General features: G+C 29.1%; 1 protein-coding gene across 5 annotated transcripts in view; it reads left to right on the top strand.

Moving 5' to 3' along the window:
- LOC142322085 (uncharacterized) overlaps positions 1 to 16,981 on the top strand; it is a 360,304-nt gene that overhangs the window by 151,401 nt on the left and 191,922 nt on the right. The gene's annotated exons all lie outside the window — the stretch shown is intronic.

Below are 16,981 nucleotides of genomic sequence, written 5' to 3'. Positions count from 1 at the left end.
ATTTCTTGTAGAGCGTCTTCTATGAAAGTAAATTTTTAATCAGAATTAGGGGTCATAATATGGGGAATTGGTGATTATAAGGATAAATTTTGACCGGAAGGATCGGATTACTTTTTTTAACACGACCATTAAGAACATTCATTCAGATAGATTTTTTAAAAATGCGTACTGCAACAAATTTTATTTTAAATCAATACGTCGCTTGAAAAAAATGAACCTGTAAATTTAATTCATGTTTTTGTTCAAGATAAAATGCTTTGTTTTAATACAACTTTTCCAGGTTAAGTCCGAAGTAGTGAACACATTAAAATAATGCTATTATCACCTTTCTATATAAAGTAAACGTGATGTGCTGACTTAGTCGAAATAATTCTCATCCGCCAGCCTTAAAGTCATTTTTTTACTAGTGCAAACGGTGCTGTAAGTTTAAAGTAGAAATTTGTATGGAGTTATGTTGTGATATAATGGGAATGTCGTCAGCGCAAATTGCTGTTGTAAAATTACGACTATTAGGGAAATCCGACATGTAAATTGAATAGCACGGGTAAAAGTAAAGAGCCTCCTGAAACTCCTGCCTGGGTGTTCTTTATATTTAAAGTATGTATTACATACTATCTGTTCAACCATGATTCTTTTTTTTCAACATTAAAGTATTTTTCTTAAATTATAGCCTCTTTCAGTAAAGGCTAGCAGACTTTTATAGTTCAATTTTTTGTTTTCATCAGACATTAAACAGTTAATGTACTGTAGCATGCAGATTAATCCGAACACAGGGAATGTTTTGTTTATTTCTATGTTGTGGCTACCCTGTTTGACCACACCCTTTCATTAAGTAGTCTGTGTAACGTGAGGTTATTGTTCTTTAGCTATTTAGCAATTTTAATGTTATAAATAGTGTTTTGTGAAAGTTTGTTTCATTTTTTATTACAAAGTCATGTTTTCGTATTTTCTATATTGACTGTCTAAAATATATAATAATGGACATAACTCCAAAAAAGTGTTAAAAAATTGTTTTTCTTTCTGAGCATACCAGTATGTCACGACGTCAGTTAGCTCTGAATGTGGTTGGAATAGAGACAATGAATGCTACTTTAAAAATCTTTAAACAAATTGATTCCTTTTCACATAAAAGTAAAGGCAAATGTGACCGTAAAAGCAATTAGCAAGAAAATGTAAACTTGATCGAAAATTATCTGCTGTGGATTTGAATCGAGAATTAGCAGCCAGTGAAACAGATTTACACGTGACATCTATTAGACGCAAACTTCTTGCAGCTGAATAGAAAGCTCGTCGGCCAGCTACTTAAAAGCAGCTTTTAACACCAACAATGTAAAAAAAAAGCTCTTGTGGGTCAAAGCATATGTTAACTGGACCAAAGAAGACTGGAGAAATGTTTTGTTTTCCAACGAGTCACATTTTTATGTTCAGATTCAAAAGGTTCCATACGTTAGAAAAGCATCAGATGAAAAAATACATCACCGGTTCATGTCCAACGATCAGTTAAACATTCCCAGAAAAAAATGCTTTGGGGCTGTTTCACATTTTTCATTAATTTCAGTAGATGTGTTAAAAAGTGATGGATGTATCAAGATTCTGAAGGAAAGGGTTATGATACAATTTCAAAAAAAATTCCCACGAAGCAACAGAATATTCCATCAACATTTGGGACCGTGCCATATGGCAAAAAAGTGGAAAAGGTTTTCGAAAAACGAAACATTAAAGAGCTCCCGTAGCCAGGCAACTCCCTAGACTTAAACCCAATTGAAAATAGTCAAAAAACACATTTCAAAAACCAATTTTATTCACAAAAATTGACCTGATTAAAGCAATAATATCGATATGTTCATGATGAAGAAATAAAAAAATGTGTGGTACACTTGTTGAACCGATAAAAAATCGTTTAGTGAAATGAAGAAGAATAAAGGAGAAAGTATTAATTACTAGATATTAACAAATTATATAAGTATGACTTTTTTTTCTAAATAGTTACTTTTTATTAAACAACATCTGTGTTCGGATTAATTTGCACGCCACTGTACTTCTCCATTTACCTTTTTTTTATCTTTTTTCTTAAGCATAACATATATGGTACAACCTACAATATCAAGCGTATGTTTCATTTACAAACATTTCTCATCTTCAATTCTTTTTGAGACCACTTATATCAACTTCTTAGATTTTTAATGCATTTCAGTAATCTCTGGGGTTTTTTTTTAGCTTTCCTGTCTGTGATTAGAGAAGTTAAATAGACTCCTTCTAATTTAAAAAAAAAAAAAATTATGCTGAATTCTTTCTGAATAGAAGTTCTCTTGGTTTGCACAAATCTGCTTTTGAGGTAACTTAGCATCCATCCTTTGTAGTTTTACTTCTAAATAACAAAATTTTACGTTTTTTTTTTTTTTGTATATTGTATTCCATTATTTTAATATTTACCTGCTCATTACCTTCCTTTCTGTCGCATTTTACTTTTATTGCTCTCAACATGAATTTCTATCGTAATGAATCTATATTGTATATTATTTCCTCAAATTTGTTTTAAATTCTGCCGATTCTTTACATATTTTTAATACGTATATATACGTGCCTTATCTCTGTGTTAATATTTAAGAGGAAAAACTGGTGGGGAATTATACAGATTTAATTATTATCAGACGAATTAATAAAAGAACGCTACAGGTTCTTATATACTGTGATATTAATTAAGAATTTATTATTTTAATTATTTATTTATTTATATTTTTTGTTACATTATCGAAACAATAACATCAATAACAAGTAAGGAATGATAGATATCATATCTAAATATATAAAACAATTGATAATAGTAATAATTTTGTAAAGAAATAAAAAAATATTTTAATTGAAAAGGTATTACTATATATACTAACGTTACTTTAAATGATTAATGATCGTTGAAATTAACAGATGAGAGAAGATTAATTGTTTAATCAGCCGTTTAATTGGTGATCTCACGTACTGTGATATCTATTTAACACTTTATTAAACGATTTCATACAACTGTTATCCGAAAATTTTCCCGTTAACGTACATTAGCAATGTATCATAGAACTTTCTTCTATTTTATACTGTTTAAATTCATATAAATTGATAAAAATGTTCAAAAAACTTCTAGTTAATTAATTCCGTAGTTTTTGAAATTTGTTTATTGTATTTTTTTTTCAGATACATTTAATTTTGTTTTTATTTTCTATCATTTATTATTATTACTTTACGTAAATTTTAACTCTAAACACTGTAATGGGTAGAATAGAGTGAAAGACATGCGGTACAGTTAGAAGCGAGGAGCAGGCCGTGGAGCATGTCGATTCCACGCCACGGAATCAACGATTATCTGGTAACGGTCAGGTATTGTTTAACTAACTAAACCGAACTCTGCTTTTACATGAACCGTGTTATTATTCGTATTAAAAATAACAGCAGTAATAACATTCCATTCTAAAATAAAAATGTTAAACGTTTATTTTAAAGAAAAAAATTATAATAAAAAATTTGATGTAACGAAGCATTAACAAGTAACTGGATAATTATTATAAAAGGAAATATTCAGTACAATTTTGTATTGTAGAGAAGAGAAACGTATTAGGATTTCCTGACAATGAATGATATTGATAAATTTACTGACTAGTTTAAACGATCCTTGGTAAAAAAATGCAATAAAAAGCGTACTTAATGTAATTTTACATGTGAACCTTTGTTAATAAAACATTACATCTAATACGCTTTTTCTGTAGAATAAATTATAATGCTTCTGTTGTCTTTAGTAAATGATTGATACCTTAAAATATTACGATTTTTTTTCTCTGGATTCTTTTATGTTTTTAGTTTTTTCTGCCATTTCATCGTTAAGACGATTCAGTTGCCGATCTATAATAAAATAATTGTTTGATCTCACAAACACAACATAAAAAGATACAACAGAAACAGTAATTTTTAGTGTCTATAATTTTCATGTGATTTTTTTCTATAATTTATCTTTCTATTACATCTTCGGATACGTATAAAAATATTTAACTAGTATTTTAATAATAATTTTAACGAGGTAAAGAGATAAAATAATGGAGAAACATAAGAGATTTTTGCTCGGAATCAAAGCCGAGACCAGATAATCTAGAAACTGATTTACTAAACACTAAAATGAGGGTGGTCGGTCGTTGTACTATTCTTAACAAATTGTGTGGCACATGTTATTTATTAAAGGGGTTACAAGAATTTTTTAAGATGTTTAACAACTTAATTAAATTAGTGCTAAAATCAAAAAAAAAAACAAAAAAATTTAAAAAATTGAATCAGTTTATTGAATCTATAAGTTAATTTATAATATTTTTTCTTAATTAAGATTGTTATAAGCTGTTTTACGTCAAATCTTTAAAATGTAAACCCTATTAGTTAGGAAAATGCATTAAATAGGAGTAGAACTAAAATAAATAATGTTATTTAAATAAATAACATTAACCGATCGAATCCCGGTTAGGCAAGGCATTTTTCATTAAAAAAGTCCATTTCCATATCCCATGCTCAAGCTTCTTTGTAAGCTTCTACGGTGAATTAACTCATCAGTTAAAAAAAAAAGTAAATAAATAAATGTTCTTTAATTGATGATTTTATGAGTCTATTCAGGCTCGTAAATGCTATAAATCAAATGTACACAGTACAAATGATGGGAGAAAATTTATTGGATAAATTTCTTCATATGGACATAAAGAGGGTTGAGAATCATTGAGTTTATTTCTCAGAAAAGACTTTTTAAAGAATTTCCTTACAAATTTTATTATTATTTTTTTTTTTACACATAAATCGGTTTTATGTACAAAATCTATCAAAACAAGTGGCCGGAGTAAGAAAAGGGTATTATTTATTTTTAGAAAAGGTAGATTAGTAGTTGGCCAAAATTATAGAATATTTAACTAATATGGAATAATATTAAAACTGTTTTTTTAGTAAATACTTGGCCTGACATATGGGGTTATACTGCGCAATAGGGGGAATTTTTATTTGGCTGGAATCGTATCTCCGCAAATCGGTTAAACATTACCATATTACAATCGATCATCTGCAGTTCTCCCCCGATATTATCTATTTAATCTCGGCTGTCCGTACTAGGGTCGCATGGTATTTGAACTTATTTATAGGGCTTTAACTTGCAATTCAAATGCTGGTGTGGTTGAAAATCGATTTTTTTCTATGGGCCTTGTGGAAATAAGGGTAACACAAGAGCGGGCTAAAAAGTTTCCGGCCTGACCAAGAAAACAATAGTTTTTTGGATGGTTTGCTTTTATTTTTCAATATAGTATTCACAAAGACTAATAAGATTTTCACAACGGTAGTCTAATACAATTATACCGACTTTATATTGCGATTCGTCGAGCTCCTCCAAATACCCATTTATAGCATTAATGACTTCTCGTTGCTCTCAAATCGTTGACTACCAAACCATTCTTTGAGGTTAGGAAATAGGTGATAGTCGATGGGTGCCAAATCTGGCGAATAGAAAGCGATTGGAACGTCAATTCATTAATTTTAGCCATTGCGATGGTTGACGAATGTGTTGGTGAACTGTCATGGTGAAAAAAGATTTTTTTTGCTAGACGTGGTCATTTTCTTTTTACTTCGTTAAACCTTGGCTAACACAGCTGTTAACCTGACATTTGGTATGCAAGCTAGTGAAGGATAATACTGTAGAAGAGCAGTAAGAAATTAGACCTGGTGGCGCTATCTATGCGTCAGGCCGGAAAATTTTCAGCCCACCCTCGTAGTAAAATAAAGAGATAGGATTATCTCTTTATTGGAATAATCACTAATTCTAGGTACTCCTAGTGTCGTATTATTGGAGATCGATTGTATCTACCTATTTAATCACAGTGGACTACCGAAATCTTCTTAAAAGGATAAATTAGGACTGAATGATTAGCACATAACCGGGAACACACATTAGCCCGAATGCTGAAAGCGCATTGCAAATATACACTACGTTCTAGAACTAGTGTGCAAAATGCCTGTACATTACGCGTTGGAATGTCCCGTATCTTTTAACTCATTAATTATTTTTAAGGATTTTTTAATGAAAATTTTCAGTTACATTTTTATAAGAACTAAGTAAAAAATTGTTTTTAATAATTCTGAATGATCGTAAATATTATTAAATCTTCTTATTGGGAAAAATGTATATTAATCTGTTGTTTTTTTCAGACTTGTGACTGTGAAACATGTAAACCATCTCGGATACAAACAGCACTAGTCAGAGAGTAGTAGTATACATTATACAACTGGTTCCTACGGTGAACTGAATGAAGACGTTACTTGTAGGGCTTATCGTTAATGTTTCGGTGGAATGTCGCGGTGATATGCCAGTGCCACCGCATACAGAAAATGATAACAGAAAACCGCTTTACTTTTCGCTTTCCATAATAAGCCTGATATTGGAATACTAGTTATTATTGTGAACGGTGAGTCGTTTTTAAAGGTGATTTGTGTCTCAAGTCTGGTTAACAATCGTAAGATAATGTAACCTAACTTAAATTATATAGACTTAATTAATTCTTGTCAGCTGCCCAAAAAAATAAAATTAAAAAAACTACAAACTCAAAATCCTGTGAGTACAAGTGTTTCCCCCTTACGGTGAATATAACATTCTATTCATTATTATCTAGTACACTTTTATTTAAACTTTTTCTTAATTTGTTCTGTGTATTTAATAAAACAACCAAAATGTTTTCTTGATATTTAAAAACAAAACTACACCAGGAGAAAGCAGTGACGTTTTGTTCCTTGGTGTGCTTCTGCGCCGCTGCACCCCTGCTCGTGAGAGGTTAAAAACTTTCGTGCCGTCTCCGATAGGATAATATATTCAATATTTGATAAAAGCGGTCGTGTAAACATTACTATCTTCACCAAAGTTCAATTATTATAGAACTTTGAATTATTATTATCCCGAGTTGTAGTAATGAAACTATTACATAATTCTAGAACTGCATTTGTATGGTTTTTTGTAATTATTTATAAAATTTCTATTTTTAATTTATACAATTAATATAAGTTAAATGTTTCTTTTCTTTATTGTATCAATTTACTTCTATGACGTAAAAAAATGTGTTACTTGTAAAAAAATTATTTTTAATCACTGTGAGAACCTCTTCAGCAAATTCACATAAGCGACCCAAGTTTCTACATAAAACATAGCCGTTTACTACCGTACTTCTTGCAGTAATACCACTATTACACTAGCAAGCCGCGCGTCTTAACCCAGGAACCCAGGAATGCGGCAGTCCTATCAAGGTCAAATTCACCTCTCCTTGCCATTACAGCCTCTCAACTCCCACTTTTTTTCTTATTAAACAACGCCCTCCTCGATTTCCTTCCTCTTTTTACTCCTTTTGAATATTCACATGCTGCGCTTTTTACATGAAATACCCGTATTGTAGAGATATTTTCGTATTATGTATATATTTAATGTGCTTAAACGCTATAGATTCATAAATACCAGTATATATTTATTTGTTCAATAAAGAGACAATTGCTGTCGTAATATTCTCATTTTAAAATTTTAATATCTGCTCAATAAACGAAGTAATTGAGAAAAAAAAAATAGCATAATTTATGCAGCTATTAAATCATAAAATGTTGTATTTAAGATCATATAAATGTTATTCGAAGAAATAGAACGGTTAAATGTCTTCCTATTTTCAAAGAAATACATTTCAATTCATAATATAAATATGTTTTACTTATTTTTCATTGTAGTATGCAAATTTATAACGAATCTAAAACAATAATCTATTATTATTATTATTATTATTATTATTATTATTATTATTATTATTATTCCGAGATATTATGTGAGAAAGTTGCAATATAATTTGCAAATATAATTCACGTAAGACAACCTGCTTTCAATAAATATTTGTTGAGATCTGAACAGTAATAATTCTGTTAAAGTAAAATAATTAGCAGGCAATAAATTTAGTTTATACTCTTACAAAACCAAAGTTTCTGTAACGATGTGATCATCACACCGTTTCACGATTGTTATATAAAATAAGTATTGTTCGGTTGTAATGATTTTTAACGAATCAGTGTGTTTTTTTTTTTTATGTGGAGACAGAATTGCGATTATTTTTATGTATTAATCGTTAAGGAGGAGATGTCCACAACACCACCGTACGAGACAGACCCTGTCGTATCTTGACCATGATATCTGATTTTGATCATGATTTTCTTATGATATCTGATTCACTTTTCATAACGATAGTCATTCTCTTTCCGGGAAAATCTGTTTTTTTTTTTTTTTATTTTTAACCGTGTACTCTAGATTAAGACAAACTCTTTGTTCTTTAACTATATAAATATACATTTTAAATTCATTAAACAAAATTGGAAGAAAAGGATCGAGTTCAATAAAAGTTTCAATAGAATTTTCAGTCGCCATTTACAATGGAAACCAAAGACCAATTCATTACTCCTGAACTAATATTACAGTTCCGCTCTCCTTTCTAATTAGATGTCTCTATTTTCATAAATCCCCTGAAGAATTCTGAAAGATGTATCGGTTAAAAACTAAATACGTACTGTTTCAACATTTGATCACTTAAGTCTTGGAAGAAAGAGAATAAACGATAAACTAATTATTAAATAATTTAGAATTCGAAATATAATCGGCTAACTCCTTCGTCATTTTTAAACTATGTAGTAAAGGAGGCTTTCATAAAAAAAAAACATGTTTTATGTTTCTATAAAAAAAATCACGAATATCTTTTTTTGTATAAAAAATAATCTGATGTGGGCACACATGACTTCCTTGTACGCCTATTAAATTACATATACTCAGCTTTTCTTTTTTTTTTTAATGAAAAGCACATAAAATTTTATTTCATTAATAACTTCGGATATTTTTTTGATTTTATTATTATTATTATTATTATTATTATTAAACTATTATTTACCGTAAACTCTTTTTTTACAATCAGAGATTGATAATTATTAAATCAATATATTTAAATTAAAAAAAGTTAAAAATAAAGAAATGAAATCTGATGTGCCTTCCCCTTCAAAGATCCAAATATTTCATTAATTAAAATTATATTTAGCTATAACTCTGGAACCAATGAAAATAAATACCACTTATGATATATCCTTGAAAAGCTCTCAATGAGAGCTTAACACTGCAGTTAAGAAAAAGTCCAAAATCCAAATTTGTTTTGATTTTGGGCCTTTTTGGACACTTTTGGTTCAGTCGATTGCAATCAAAAGGGTAGGTGCATAACTAGATGTTACACCAGTTCTAATTCAAAATTTCCTACGGCTAATGGTATTTGAGTTCTGCGAGATGCATACGTACGTTCAGACGTCGCGTCGGAACTAGTCAAAATTCAGTTCAGGGATGGTCAAAATGGATATTTCCGTTGAAATCTGAAAACCGAAATTTTTCGCGTTTATAATACTTTCTTTACTTCGTGCAAGGAAGTAAAATCCTTCAAGAAATTTTTATCACAAGAATTATTATTATTTTTTTTTTTTAACTGAATTTTTACGGGCATCGACTGCTAAGGTCATTAGCCCTCGTCACATTCTTTAAAAGAAATTACTATCACCATCTGGATCGTCATATGTAAGGGTGTAAAGGGCCCTTACATTATATTTAAAAATACAAACTTCACAATAAACATTAAGACATAAAAGACAAGGACAATCACAAACACTTACGGGGTCCCAATATTAAAATTTGAGATGAGGTTCTCAAAAAACCATGAAATTAAAATTTCAACTTATCAATACCATTTCTTTCTTTATATATATATATAAAACTACCGCTTAGAGATTCTTTTATCACAGCTTTAAACTTTCATTTTATAGACTTTTAAGAAGTCCACTGGGGTGTAAGAATGCAACTATATTTTCTTCATTTCCATTATCCAGATCAGCACTAATATTATTTCTAAGACGGAACCTCTTTCTGAGGTCCTCATATATGGTACACTCTTCTATTAGATGCTTGATTGTCAGTGTTTTATTACAAACACCGCACATTGGTCTTACTTCGCCGGTTAACAAATATGAATTTGTTAATCGCGTGTGACCGATTCTAAGTCTGGTCACCACTACTTGTCCATGGTAGTATACCATGGACATTTTTCTATAGTCGGGTTTTTTTATACTAATTTAAGCATTTTTGTTTTATGGTTTACGATATTCCCAAGCAAAATTGACAGTGATTATATTCGATTTTTTTAATTTATTTTAATTTTATCGAAGATACATAATGATTCAAATCGAGAAATAGTTTGATGCTTCCTTATGGTTTTTAATCTAAGAAATCGAATAAAAGTTGTCCCACACCTCGATTTTACTTAGATTTTAAGAAAAACGGGGTAAAACACGAAAAGGTTTTGTCAGAAAATATAATTTTTTAGGTTTGGAATAAATTAACTTTGTTAACATTAAACAAATAAAAATTTCTGATTACCTTTTTAGAGAATTTAATTGTGAAAAGATTGATTTAAATAACTTCTACTAAAATTAAACATAAATTTGCGTAGTTCAACTTTAATTAGAAACAAAACACACAAACTGGACCGGAAAAAAGTGATACGATTTTAAACAGAACGATTTTCATCAATGTTTAAACAACATAATTTGAATGAAAACAAATAGAAAATTTATCAATAACAGAAAAAACGAATAAAAAGTAGATTTAAAAAAATAAAAATCCATACTTTTTGGTTTTTCCTAAAAATGATTAATTATCAAAATGGTTACTTGATAAAGCTGCAAATATTTCTTCAAACCAATTGCCCAATGTGGCCGCTAATCTGTTCAATACATAGTTCAGCTCGGTGAATCCATGCTAGTCGGGGACGTCTAATAGCATCATTATTATTCCTAATAGTAGCTCCAATCTCTATTATAAGATGTCTCAATTCTTTCTGTGGGCAAATACGAGCGGAATACACTAACGACTTCATGCAACTTCAGAGGAAAATACCTGCTGGCGTGAGATTGCGAGTTCGAGGTTGCCATTTTACTGGTCCGTTTCGACCAATCAATTGCTTAGTAAATGTGTTATTTAAATAATCCATCACGTCACGAAAGTAGTGGGCAGTTGCGCCATCATTGAAAAACTACATCTGCACTCTATCTTCAAGTGGAATATCTTCCATGAGTTCCATCAGATTTGTTTGCAAAAAAATGCAAATAACGCTCTCCATTTAGCCTTGGCGGTAAGAAAAAAGGGTTTATGAGATTATCACTAAGAAGACCGCACCACACATTAAACGGAAAGGTGCATAAGAAATGACTTGTAGCAGTCTCAGGGGATTTTCTTCTGCCCAACTGTAAGTGTTCCGATAATTTACAATGTCATTTCTTATAAAACAGGATTTATCATTAATTAGAATATTACTTAGAAAATCGGGATGATGTTTCAATTTTCCAATTAACCTCGACAGAATTTCAACTCTTTATGAACATCAGGCGGTAATAACTTTTGTACAAGTGTTATATGAAATGGGTACAATTGTTGCTGCCGTAACGTTCGCCACACACTTGATTGCGAAACATGAAAGCGATGTGACAATCTTCTGATGCTTGAGGTGGAAAATAATTGCGCCGCATTCAATATTGTTTTTTCAGCGTTGGCATTTCTCTTAAAACGTTCACGAAGCATCGAATCGTTGCGGCTTAAGCTTACCTGTTTCCCGAACTCGCCTCTTCAAAGCCTCAAATGTTTTCCGGTAACATCCGGTTAATCCGGTACCCTTCAATTTTTTTTTCTTTTTAGCCTTCGGGAATCACCGTCAGGTATTACAGCAGAGGATTATATAAGTGTAAATAAAGTACAGTCTTGTACAGTTTCAGGTCGACTATTTCTTAGATGTGTGGTTAATTTAAACCCAACCACCAAAGAACACCGGTATCCACGATTTAGTATTCCAATTCGTATTAAAGTAACTCTTCAATCTGGATAATTTTCCCGATATTAACGCAAAGCATCCATTTTTATTTACTTTAACATAGGTTAACAACATGTCCGTCAACTTTCCCAAAATTTTGGTATCACTCATTGTGAATGACTGACCGAATAATAACAGCTAAAACACCGCTCAAACGAATATTCAAATGCTAGACGCTAAACTTAATTGCTGATCAGCAGTTATTACCAACCTAAGAAAAAATAAACACTTTTAATATGTTTTAGAAAGATGTCTTTCAAATTTATTTTTATAATTTTTAGCATTTGTATGTAAATTTTTCTGTTTAAAATCGTACTTATGCATTTCAATATGCCAAGACCTACCAACGAATCTTTCTACCTAGCATTGTGATATGCTGTATAATGTATATCGTTACTTTTAAACAAATAAACTTTAACTATTATTATTTATATCTCAGATAATTTAAATATATCAAAGTCGTATTACAGATAGAGTAAAACTGAAGTATACAAACTTAGTTTTCGTATTCTCGGTTTACTATGTTCTAGTTTTTTTATATACACAAGTAATATACCTTAGAGGTTCAATAAAATAGATCTACATTTTTAAACCTATGTTTTTCTATTGTAATTAACAGATTTTTATTTAGCTTTCTAAATGGCTTAACGTTAGGACTTAATGTTAAGATAGTGGAGTGGTTAAAGTCTGTCTGCCTATTGTTAGTTGAAGGTTAATAAATTGATTGGTGGTCATACTAGATTTTTTGTTGTTTTTTTTTCAATTTAAATGGGCTGTACAGGGATCACAAGAATATTATATTTATTTACCGAAAGTAAAATGATATTATTTCTTAAAAGCGATGATAAAAATAATAAAATATACCCGCATGTGTGTGTTTATATACATATATATATATATATATTATCTAAAGAATCATGGGCATGATAATTATATTTTCAACTCTAATAATTGACAATTTATTAAAGATATTTTAATAAAAAAATGTTCAAGTTTATGATAAAATATTTCTTTTTAATTGGTTTCAAATATTCAAAAGTGAACAATATAAGATTCATTATTAATGAAATAATTTATTGTATTAGGCAAATGAATGCAAAAAGAAGAAAAAAGCAAAAAATATCAACGAAAATTTATTTATGTAACAGTAAATTTTTTTAAGCACACTGCATTGAAAAAAATCAAACATATTTTTATTATACCGTTATTAACATATGCACATTGCCTAAGCGTTGCAGTATGATAAATATAACTCCTCAGATCTCTTTATAATTATGTATATATATATATATATATATATATATATATATATATATATTATATAATAATCTTATTCTTATAATCACTATTTTTTTTTTTTTTTTTTTGTTAATTAACGTCTCTTTATTCTACTATGAAATATGTTGTGCTTATTTAATTACAACATTCATTATAGTTCATATTTTCTGTCATAAATTAAAAAAAAAATTAGTTTGTTTAGTCGTAGCCTAATTTTACATCAAAATTATTACAGGTGGTGTAAATTTCGTATTTTTTGTAATTTATAATGTTTTTATTAAAATTTTCTTTGGTTTGTCTGAAATATAAACCATTTTATTATTAATCAATAATGCGTTTAACAAGAATTTTTTTGGTTGTTAGATTTTATAAACTCTTAATGGTTGAAATAAACTTTACTTTTCTGTAAAGGTTATGGGCTTTACTGATAAGGTCATTCGCATTAGATTTCTTTATTGTTAAGTAAATACGTAATTCTTGAGCTTATTTTTTTCCCGACGAGAACCAGCACTGTAGGTAATCTTTTTGTCACCTATCAAAATGTCATCATTATTTTAAAATTTCTTTTAATAGTCGGTTGTGAGGAAGTTTCAGACAGGTATATAATTGAAAAATGATTTATTATACAGTTCAAATTACGATCTTTACCTTGTAAAGATAATTAAATAGTGATTTAGTTTGATATAGGCTATTGTTTTGATTTTTTTTTCTTTTGTACTTTAACTTGTGCGCTATTCTCACTTGTGATTTTCTATTTAAAACCGTAGGTATGAATGAACATTAAAAAAAAATCGATTTTCGGTAAGAAAAAACTCTAATTGTCATAATCTTTTTATTATTATTAAAACGGTACAAAATTAAAAAAAAAAGTATTTTTATTAACAAAATTGAAAATCTGTAATTATTTATTTTATAAGATTTATAAAAAAAATATTTTTTAGAATCTTTTATTCGTTTAGCATATTTAGTTATTTAAAATTTTACACTTATCTCCAAGCTACATAGTATAATAACTGTGTCCAAAATTTTCATTTGAAAACCCTTAGGTTTTCAATTAGCTTCGGACTTGAAATTTTTTTACGGTGAAAAACATGTCCATTTTTCATTTTATTTTTTACTGTAAGCAACTCATTCAGAAACGCTACATTTTATACTAAAATAAATGTCAAATAACTTTTTTACATCCAAATAACTGTTACATAGTCAAATAACTGTTACATCCAATAATTTTTTTAGAACATTAAATATATCTTGAACGCTGCATGTTTTAAATGAAAAGATTTACCGATTAGCTTTTCTTTAATATCTATGTATCAATAAGTCATGAATATGTAGTTAAAAGTAAGCCCGTAGATGGTAGTCGTTAAGAAACGTTTAGATTTTAGTGGTTTTCTACTTCTTTTTTATTTATGGTGGTGGTATGTTACATTTTTTTATAAATAGTTGGTTTTTTGATATCGCTCTGTCTGTATTATGTTGTCACACGTCACGAACAAGGGACGTGGCTGCGTACGGGCCCCGAATCCAGACAGCTGCATGAGATATCTGGAGACTTTTGAAATATTCATACGAATATAAATAATTACCCGATATTTTAATGTAACAAAATGTATTACATAAGAAGTACAAAATCAAACTTTAGTAAAATGTTTATTTATTTTTTACTATCTCAGGGGCTAGATTAACGCCTTATTGTTCTATTTATAACCAGACTAATTTAGAATAATAATATTCAAGTTTATGAATTTTTTTTTTATTCTTTTGAAATAGACCAATGAAATTGAAAGTTTGAATGCTGGTATTGTAATTAAAGTCGGATATTTATTATTATTAATAATTCGTTATATTAACGTTACAAGTATTTTATGATGCTATTCCAAAATATTTTTCTGAAGTAACCTTTACGCACGAAAATTTGTTTTAAATAAGAATCTCACTTAAACCCACGCATAAGTACACACTTCACGATAAAAAAAAAATCGAGCAGTACTTTTCTATAGAAAAACACGCCTGCTTTATACTTCTATAGCTTCCGCTTAAGTAATTGCGCTAATAAATACGTGTCGTCCTTGGTTTAGTACAAAATAACAAGTAATAAAGGAGCTCGTCTAGGAAAATTCCAGAACAACCCGAGGAATCCAGACTGGTTAATTTTCTAAACATGATTGTATTGAGAAGGACGTACCACGACGTCTAAACAAAATAAACACAAATAATAAACAACCTTGGCATAAATTAATGGGGTTAGAATCTTAACAACTTTTGAAACCACAAACCTGTATAGCCTATTAGTTTTATACTAAACGTATAAAGCTGCTTTAAAATAATCATATATGCACGTACTTATTTTAAAAAAGAGAGAAAAAAGAAGTAGGAGATAATGGCGATTGAGAAAAAAGATAATTCAAGAACAACATTATTGATTAAACCAGTTTTTGTTTTTAATATATTGGTAACATTATTACGAGTACTTTTATGTTACAAGCATGTGATAATGCATGTAATGATCAATTAATTGTTTTTGTTTAAATGCGTATGCACAGACATTTTTTAAATGACTGTGCGTATGCACAGGCATATAAATACACAGGCGTGTATTTTTTAAATACACGCATTTGTTTCAATGCATAACACACAAAAAAGCTTAATAATTGATTGAATGAATTCAAGTCGTCTTTTTGGCATTTTTTCTTTATATTTATTTGTAAAGCGGTTACGTTCCAAACTCGTTTTCCGTTTTTTATAAAATTTTGCATTAACGTTCCTTGATGTAAGGCGGAATAATACATGTGTAATGATGTTTCATAAAATATCTCATTTTAAAATGGAGAATGCATTTTTTTTTTATACTGAGGAGATGAAGAAGAGATGCGTTACTCTATAAAAGATGCAACCTATTCCTGACGTTGTTCATCATTTCCAGTCTCTCAGAGGTTACTTCTTAGATATTTTTAACGTTCTATTCCATCTTTAAACCTAATTTTTAGCAGATTTTGATCTTAAATTGAGCGTAACTCAAGAACTACTCAACCAGTTTTCATCAAATTTTCACATGCACATCAGACACACTATTACAGCATATCCAAATTTCAGTGAAATTGATCTAATATTTTTGGAGATTCTTGAGCTACAAAATGTTATACTTGGCTTATATTAAAAAAATATATATATATATCTACATGAGGAACGAAAATACTACTGAATGGTATTTTTAAAACACATGAATGGTAATCTCGTCTTCATACCTCAAAACGTAAGCAAAGTTCATTTTCATCCCTCACACTCACCATGCGAACCAAATGCTTAATTTAAGGTTAATTTTTTTTTTTAATTCGTATAAAATTTTCGACAATTCAAACAGTATCCTTTTGTTGTTTGAATTGTCATTTTCCTTATGATGTTATAAATAAATACAAAACTATACTAATATTAAACAAAAAAGTGTTATTACGATACGTGTTATTTACGTAGACGTGTTTCATAAAAAAATGATGACAGCGTAATTTACAATACAAAATTAAATAACGTAGTCAAAAATATTTTGAATTCCTATTAAATCTAAGGTTAACAAATTATTAAACAATATTGCGATGAACATTAATTAATTAATAAAGTACTTCAGGATAGTTAAAATAAGGATATTATTGTTTATTATTATAACAAATGTTTGTCAATAATAAAACAGGATTTTAAAACTAGGAAAAATGTTAGAATAGAGTGGATAACAGATGAAAGCTGTT

Source organism: Lycorma delicatula, chromosome 3 (assembly GCF_047948215.1).
Source record: "Lycorma delicatula isolate Av1 chromosome 3, ASM4794821v1, whole genome shotgun sequence".
Taxonomy (NCBI): Eukaryota; Metazoa; Arthropoda; class Insecta; order Hemiptera; family Fulgoridae; genus Lycorma; species Lycorma delicatula.
This window is presented reverse-complemented; position numbering and strand designations above follow the sequence as displayed.